Source organism: Cebus imitator, unplaced genomic scaffold (genome assembly GCF_001604975.1).
Source record: "Cebus imitator isolate Cc_AM_T3 unplaced genomic scaffold, Cebus_imitator-1.0 Scaffold451, whole genome shotgun sequence".
NCBI lineage: Eukaryota > Metazoa > Chordata > Mammalia > Primates > Cebidae > Cebus > Cebus imitator.
The window spans coordinates 1,315,309-1,323,712 of NW_016107766.1; positions in this window are offsets into that span (position 1 = coordinate 1,315,309).

The window sequence follows — 8,404 nt, forward strand, 5'->3', positions numbered from 1 at the left end:
CCCCACCACACACTGCACAGCTTCTGTAAAAGACAGAAACGCCCCATTCCCTGCCTGGCCTCTCAGTGACTGTTTCTTTGCCCCCCAGTCTTCCACTGCCATACACATGAACATAGTTTCCTACGTCGGAATAGGGATTTGTAATCTGCAAGCTGTGCTCACATATCAGCCTCATGGCCCTCATCAAAAACAGTACAACCGTGCTTCCTGGCTCTGGCCGTCAGCTTGGTGTAAACATAGGATGGCAATAGCGTCCACACATGGCCATTCCTCTGGATCTTTCACTGTCTATTTTGAGTGGTCTTCAGCCCCCTCATATTCCTCACTAGTAATTTTAGGCATTGTGAATGCCAGTTGACAACTCCAGTCATCTGGGTGAGTGTAATGTATGCCATGTTTATTTTTTTAACTATATTTTTACTCACTGGAATGATGTGTTCTTTTGACATTTATCTATAAATATTACACCTCCTTGCTTAATGAGATACCAAAGCCCATGTAAGATACTGCGGACACTGGTATGTATGATGAAAGGGCCACCATCACCAAATGTCCTCTAGTGTCTGAGCTACTGGTGTCATTGTCAAGGGCATTGGCTGCTACCATCACCAGGACATCATCCCCCCACCTCCTCTCCCTATCAGCAGTTGTCAGCAATTGGCGCTCTCACTTATTCAATGTTCTATGAAGACGAGGTTTCTGCTCTACAGACCAAAGGCTGATGGAATATTTCTACTGGAGAAAATTATCCCTACTTCCAATTCTACTTCTATCCATTTTTTTCAAACCTAGGGTCAGAAGAGCAATATTTCTATTGCAACTTGAGATGAAGTTACACCAAAGCAAGTTGTGTTGATTCTCTTTCCCAGTGCTGAATTGTAAGACGTGGCCAGGTCTGAGGCTGGGTAGGAGAAAAACAGCTAGAGAGCCAAGTCTTACTGCTCTGTTCCTCACTGTGAGAAGAGGGCAGATGATTGCGGATCCTCTGATCTGGACTGGGGCATCATTCTTGATGGATTTCTAGACCCAGGAATTGCCTTGGACATCATCCACTTGCTGAATGCCGTGTTCAACTTGGAACATAACTGAGGGAGGAAGATGGGAGGGGAAGGAAGAGTGGGCAGAAGGTAGAAAGAGACAAGAACAAAAAGAATACACTGAAAACTTCGTGGAAAAGTAGAAAGTGTCCATATTTTTCAGGTCGCTTGGTGGACATGACTTTCATGTAATATGGAATCAAAATTGTCGAAATAGACGAATTTGGTCTCCATTTAATTGTCAGGAGTAAAAGTAAAGGGGTGTGTTTGTTTTGGTTTGGGTCTATTTTTGGTCGTGAATTTTGCAAGATTGCCAAGAATTAAGTTTATTCTCTTGTTGGCTGAAGATTTTTCTGAGAGGCGAGGCTTGTCTTTTCCAACCCTCCCCCAGGAAAGAACATAGAAAAGTAGGGAGTTGAATGGCTTCCGCAGAGGGCAAGACTTGAGCTGGCCTGAGAGGAGGCAGTAGCTCAGGTCCACACAGCAGAAGGCCTGGCTTTCAGTTCTCTTCTTACGTCACAGTCCCTGTGTTAAACGTTGCTAAGTTGCAGACGAAATGCACCCAGCACAGGCCCTGGGACATAGTAGGCATGCAATAAAAGCTTGCTGAATAGAACTAAACAGAGAATGTCATGGTTATGGGGAGATAACTAGAAGGTTGATGTGGATCTTCTATGCAAAACTGTAGGAACAATGAAGGAGGAAGCTATTTAGAAGTCGAAAAAATAGCAGAAACTGGAAAGTACAAATTCAAAACTAAGAAGTCCTGCATCAATGTTTAGAACAGTGTAAGTCTGAAATCTTAGTGTCAGAAATCAAGAATTTGAGGAAATCTAGTTGAACTTGCTATTATAACCAGTAAGGCAGGGGCATGTTGGTTCTGCCACCAGTTCCTGGGCAACATCGGACACATTTTTCTATTTCCCTCAGGTAGCCTGATTTGTATTGCCCAGAATCCTGTAAAAGGAAGGGAGGTGTGCCCCCTGTGGCAAGGAATGGAGGGGAAGCATTGACTGTAAGACAGGAACAGGCATAAAAATAACATGTTCTCACTGCAGCACCCATTGGTAAATACAAGAAACCAGAATAAAATTATGTCCTCAGAGTCTGGAATTGGGGCTTCTTTATTCACTAGTGGACTAATATTTTTTTGAGACAGGGTCTCACTCGATTGCCCAGGTGAGAGTGCAATGGCATGATTGCAGCCTGACCACCATGGCTTAAGTGATCTTCCCTCTTCTGCTTCCCTAAGAGCTGGGACCACAGACATGCGCCAACATGCCTGTCTAATACTTTCATTTGCAGAGACAGGGTCTTGCAGTGTTGCCCAGGTTAATCTAAAATTCTTGGACTCAAGCAATCCACCTGCCTAAGCTTCCCAAAGTGCTTGAATTATGAGCATGAGCCACAGCACCCTGGTCATCAAAGGATTATTAAGTGGTATGTGCCAAACTCAACACTGACTACAGAAGACAGATAAAGAAAATGTGGAGACTATTCTGAGAAAAATCATCATCACTCAATTGACTCATACTTCCTTTCCTCCAGAATATCCAACTCCAGCATCCCTTTCACTACAAGTTCCTGTCTCACATTCCTTACGCTGCACCAACTCATTGATTCCTTGACCATCTCCCATCCTCTCCCATCTTGGTAGTTGCAGCTACTCAGGAGGGACTACTGAATTGCTTGATCCCAGGAGGCAGAGGTTGCAGTGAGCTCAGATCTCCCATCTCCCAAATGGCAGTCAGAGCTACTCGGGAGGGACCACTGAATCGCTTGAACCAGGGAGGCAGAGGTTGCAGTGAGTTGAGATCATCCCCTGTCAGGCGTCCCCCGTCTCCCTTCCTGGGGCAGAGTCCCACATTTGCCACCTGGATTCTCAATATCCCAGACTCCCCGTGGCCTAAACCCTGCACAGATCACCAATTGCTCACCCGGCTCTCAACAGACTTGACTAGTCCCAGCCTTAGAAACAGAAAGACTGGTTCATCTCTAATGTGGACAGGCTTCCAGCTTCCTCACTTTTAATTTGCCTTCCACCTTGTCAAATCTGATGGTCATAGCATTTCCTTGTTCATAGACTTCAGAGGCATATTCAGGAGAAAGTCCACATTTATTGCAGGACCTTTAAGTAAGACCCACTGCAGTCTGACTCCTCAGTCCCCAGCTCGTCTCCTGCTGTGCACCAATGCTCCACTATGTATAGGGAACATAACCCTCCCCCAAAATACTGTGTACATTCTTGGACACAGACCAAACATAATCCCTACGCCTGGATTTTTCCATGAAGGCTTCAGCATGTCAGCTCAAACACTGTCACCTTTGATGTTTTCTAGACCATCTCCTCCCTGCCCCAGTTGCTCTCCCAATCAGAATTCATTGCTGTCTCCTCTGTCTACATATCCTTTGTTCCTCCATTGTTGTTCCTGTCATTGCAGTGCCTTTGTCTGTCACTCACACTAGACTCACAGCTAGTTCATTAGCGGTGATGTTCACTTCTGCTTACCCTACAGGGCCTTACCTTTGTAAGGGGCTCAAAACTGGAGCTGAGTGTGAACTAGGTGGGGGTTAGCTGCCAGTGGCAGGAGGGATTTTATGACTAAGGAAATTCCTCGAGCTGGAGCCTTAGGTACGGATGGGTCTGGAATGTTTGGTAAATAATGGTCAGGCCAGTGTGGCTGGAACTGAGGGATCAGATGATGTTAGGAAGACTAAATTGTTCAGGTCCAGGATTTAAAAGGACACTGGTGGGTTAAGCTCAAGGGTCTGGATCTCATCCTTTAGGCAGTACCCTGTTTTACCAAGTTCTGTAGATGTCAAATGTCTATTTTTCTGTCCGATCATTTGCTGCAACTATCTTTCCAGAAATCCTGGTTCTGTGGCAAGGGGATTGTGAGCAGGGTTGTGGTGTGGAGAAAGAGGTGATTGGCGAAGCACGTATTGCACCATGAGTTGTGGAGGGGGATGACACTGGGTGCTTGGAAGGGAGGCTGCTAGTGCAGTGGAGGTGAGAGAGGAAGGACAGGACAAAGACACTCCAAGTGGGGACAGGAAGAAAGCAGCCTGGGGAAATTCTGCGCTTCACAGGAAGAGGGAAGCATCAGGTCCACTTCTTGGGCAGACAAATAAGAAGTCTAAGACCCTCGAAGAGGAAACAAGTTGCCTGAGCTCCAGGATTAAAACTCAGGTTTCATAGCTCCCAGTCCCGTGCTCCTTTCCCCTCCTGTGAATGGAAGAGAGGCTATGAGTGAGAATGGAGCTCAGGAGATCCAAGTTGAGCCCCAAGAATTGTTTTTGCAGTTCTTAGTGATAGGTGGAAACTTAGTGCTAAAATAACCCTGAGCCACATATACGAGCTTGGCCTCTAGCATCCCAATAAACGGGTTGACTGGCATATTCTCTCTTGTAGGGAACCAACCCTATATCACCTGTGGGTACCCCGTGTTCAGTGGAGACAAAGGAATGAGAAAAAGACAGATTAAGAGACATAGTGGGACCAGGGAGCCATCACTCATTACTCTGGAGGAGACAGTGAAGGCCCCGAGCTCTGATCATCCACTCTGTTTATTGTTTACAATCACTTTGATCTATAGGGTAGGGGTGGAGTGATGGTGGAGCAAATTAGTGAGTCTAAACTGAATCAGTGAACCAGAACTGGTATGTCATCCTAAGGATTGATAACTGTGGCAGTTTGTGAGTTTCACAAAATAAGAACATGTGGTTATCTTTAGCTTATTATCTATGTACAGCTGGTGGAAGCAGGCCGGGCCTTACAAGGAGCATACAAGTCTGGCTACGCCGTAGTGCTATGAAGGGGGTTTACATCCTTGAGCACAATGTTTATGGTAACAGAGTCTAGGTCACCCTGCACAAAAACAGGAGGCATGGAGAGGCCTGCCTTCTCAAAGGCCTCCTGCGGTCTTCCGCAGTTTGTCATAACCAATTTATGTAGGCACTCTGTAAGTCCTTTCTCGTCTGCTGCTTTTCCCAACACTCTGAAGCCTGCCTTTTCTGAGCAGACTATTCCGTGTATGTACCTCTCCTTTGCCATCGCAGGTGGCCTGCTCTGCTCCAGACTTTGGGCTCATTGGGTCCTAGAAAAGGGGCAGCCAGGGTGACTTTCAAATATCGTGAATTTTTCCTGCTCTGGGCTGCTTATATTTCTACCACTACCACAAAAAAATAAAACAGAACTCTTCCTCCAAAACTTGTAGTTCTCAGGAGTTTAACACTGAGGGGATTTTAATAGAAGTCAGAGGAACAGAATGGAAAAAAAAAAAAAAAAAAACAGGGTAGAACAAGAGCAAAAGAAATAATTAAGATAATTGCTAAGAATATGTCTTCAAAAGAGCCCATGAAGCATGGAGCAAAAAGAATTTTTAAGATGACACACACCTAGATATATACTAGTGACATTTCTGTAACTCAAAGATAAAGAATTTTAAAAGCTTTCAGAGATGCAAAAATTTTTGCCACAAAGGAACAAGCATCAAAAAGACATAAGACCTCATCCAATTCTAGAAGCTAAATGACAATGGAACAATGCCCTCAAAAATCTGAGAGAAATGGCTGGATATAGAATCTCCGGGACAAAAATATCAAATCAAGTGTGAGGAAGTTTAAAGAGGTGTGAGGTTAGGTCCTTTGAGAAACATTACAAGACAGGATTACGTGTGCAAGAAAGTTATTACAGCAAACTCCTGTAAAGACAGGCCAGGATAGGCTCTCCGAGCTGTCAGATGGCAGCCAGGCTCTGACTCCATATAAAAGAATGAGTGAAGGAAGGCAGGGCAGGTGGGCATATTAGACTGCAGTGCAATCTTAGAGCTTGAAAAGCCTGCAGGAGTCCTCAAGCCCTAGTGGAGTCTTGTGTCTCTCTGCTCAGTCTTTGGCTGGGAGTAGCCTCTGAGAAGCCCCAGTTGTGGGCATGCTGATGGATTTCGGAGGCAGCGTTAGAGTCTGTGGGTGAGTTATATGCCCTGCGGTGGAATATCTGAGGGGCACATTCTTAAAGCAGCCACAGATATGTTCTGATTTGCAAAATTCCAAAAGTTTACAATCCACTAATGCTGTATGTTAAAAATGAAGGATGTTCTTTAGTAAAATACACCCCAAAAGAAGAGAGAGTGAAACATTAAGAAATCATAGGTACCGAGTTCACCCCAGAACAGCAAAGGAAGCTGGAAAATTACGAAGGAAAGTCCATGTAAAGGAAAGCCTGGCACAGTGTCCTTTGGGTGACAAAGGCTATAAAGGATCACACTTCCTTCCACTAAGCGTTCAATCACAGCACTTGGAATTATGCTACAAATAAAAGCCAAATAATCAGAATCGTGAATAAATTGAGTTTTGTTTCTTACAGAATTAGTCTGTAGAAAAAGCACAGCAGTAGTCATTTTAGTTGAAGGACACAACAAAACCCGTATCCTTTTCTCTTGGTTAAAGTTTAATACAGCGAGTCAGATGTCAGGAGGGGAGAAGGAAGGTGGAAAGAAGTAGCAGCTCACTGATTTTCTCACCTTTCATGTTGTAGGTGAGAAACAAATACAAGTTTGTTATTTAAAGCGACATGTAGATAACCTGAAGTAAAGTTGGACATGAAAGTGGTTCTCCTTGGGCAGTAAGGCTGGGGACGGAGACCTTCATTTGTTTTATATTGTTCCACCCTACTCACGACATGCATGTAATTCATTTTATTATATTTTAAGATTTTGAGTTCTTACATGGACATAGGGGAGCAACACACACTGGGGCGTCTGGTAGGGGGTAAGGTGGGGAAGGAGACTGTTAGGAAAAATAGCTAACGCATGCTTTACTTAATACCTAGGTGATGGGTTGATAGGTGTAGCAAACCACCATGGCACATGTTTACCTATGTAACCTGCACATTGTGCACATGTACCCCAAAACTTAAATATTTTGAGTATTTAAAAGGTCCTCTAGAGATTTAAATTTTAAACTGTCTTGTTTTAGGAAAAGTATAAAAGTAGAACCTTTATTCTGTGAAATAACCCATCTACCATCCTTAGGGAAAAAAATGGACATTTCAGGCAGTGACAGAGATGGCAAATGTTCTGTTTAGTAATGTTAGCTGAGTCTCACTTCAGCAAGACTATGTCCTTAGTGTGTGTATTAGTCTGTTTTCATGCTGCTAAAAAAAGTTTAATTGGACTTACAGTTCCACATGGCTGGGGAGGTCTCAGAATCATGACGGGAGGTGAAAGGCACTTTGTACATGACAGTGGCAAGAGAAAATGAAGATGTACAAGCGGAAACTTTTGATAAAACCATCAGATCTCATGAGACTTACTACCAGTAAGTCTCTTAAGAACAGGATGGGGAAAGCTGCCCCCATGATTCAAATTATCTCCCACAGGGTCCCTTCCGCAACATGTGGGAATTATGGGAATACAAGATGAGATTTGGGTGGGGACACAAAGCCAAACCATATCATTCTGTCCCTGACCCCTCCAAATCTCATGTCCTCACATTTCAAAACCAATCATGATTTTCCAACAGTTCCCTAAAGTCTTAACTCATTTCAGCATTAACCCCAAAGTCCACAGTCCAAAGTTTCATCTGAGACAAGGCAAGTCACTTTTGTCTATGAGCCTGCAAAATCAAAAGCAAGCTAGCAAATTTCTAGATACAATAGGGGTACAGGTATTGGGTAAATATAGTAATTCCAAATAGGAGAAATTAGCCAAAACAAAGGGGTTACAGGGCCCACGCAAGTCTGAAATCCAGCAGGGTAGTCAGATTTTAGAGCTCCAAAATGATCTGCCTTGACTGTATGTCTCACATCCAGTTCATGCTGATGCAACAGATGGATTTCCGTGGTCTTGGGCAGCTCTGCCCCCTATGGCTTTGCACAGTATAGCCTCTCTCCTGGCTGCTTTCATGGGCTGGCATTGTCTGTGGCTTTTCCAGGTGCATGGTACAAGCTGTAGGTGGATCTACCATCCTGGGGTCTGGAGGACGGTGACTCTTTTCACAGCTCCACTAGGCAGTGCTCCAGTAAGGACTCTGTGTGGGGCTCCAACCCCACATTTCCCTTCTGTACTGCCCTGGCAGAGGTTCTCCATTAGAGCCCTGCCTCTGCAGCAACTTCTGCATGGGCACCCAAGTGTTTCCATAAATCTTCTGAAATACAGGAGGAGGTTCCCAAACTCCAATTCTTCACTTCGGTGCACCTGCAGGCTCAAGACCACATCGAAGCCATCAAGACTTGGGGACTGCACCTTCTGAAGCCATGGCCCAAGCCCTACATTGGTCCCTTTTAGCCACGGCTGGAGTGGCTGGGATACAGGGCACCAAGTTCCTAGACCACACATAGCATGGGAGCCTGGGCCCTGCCCACAAAA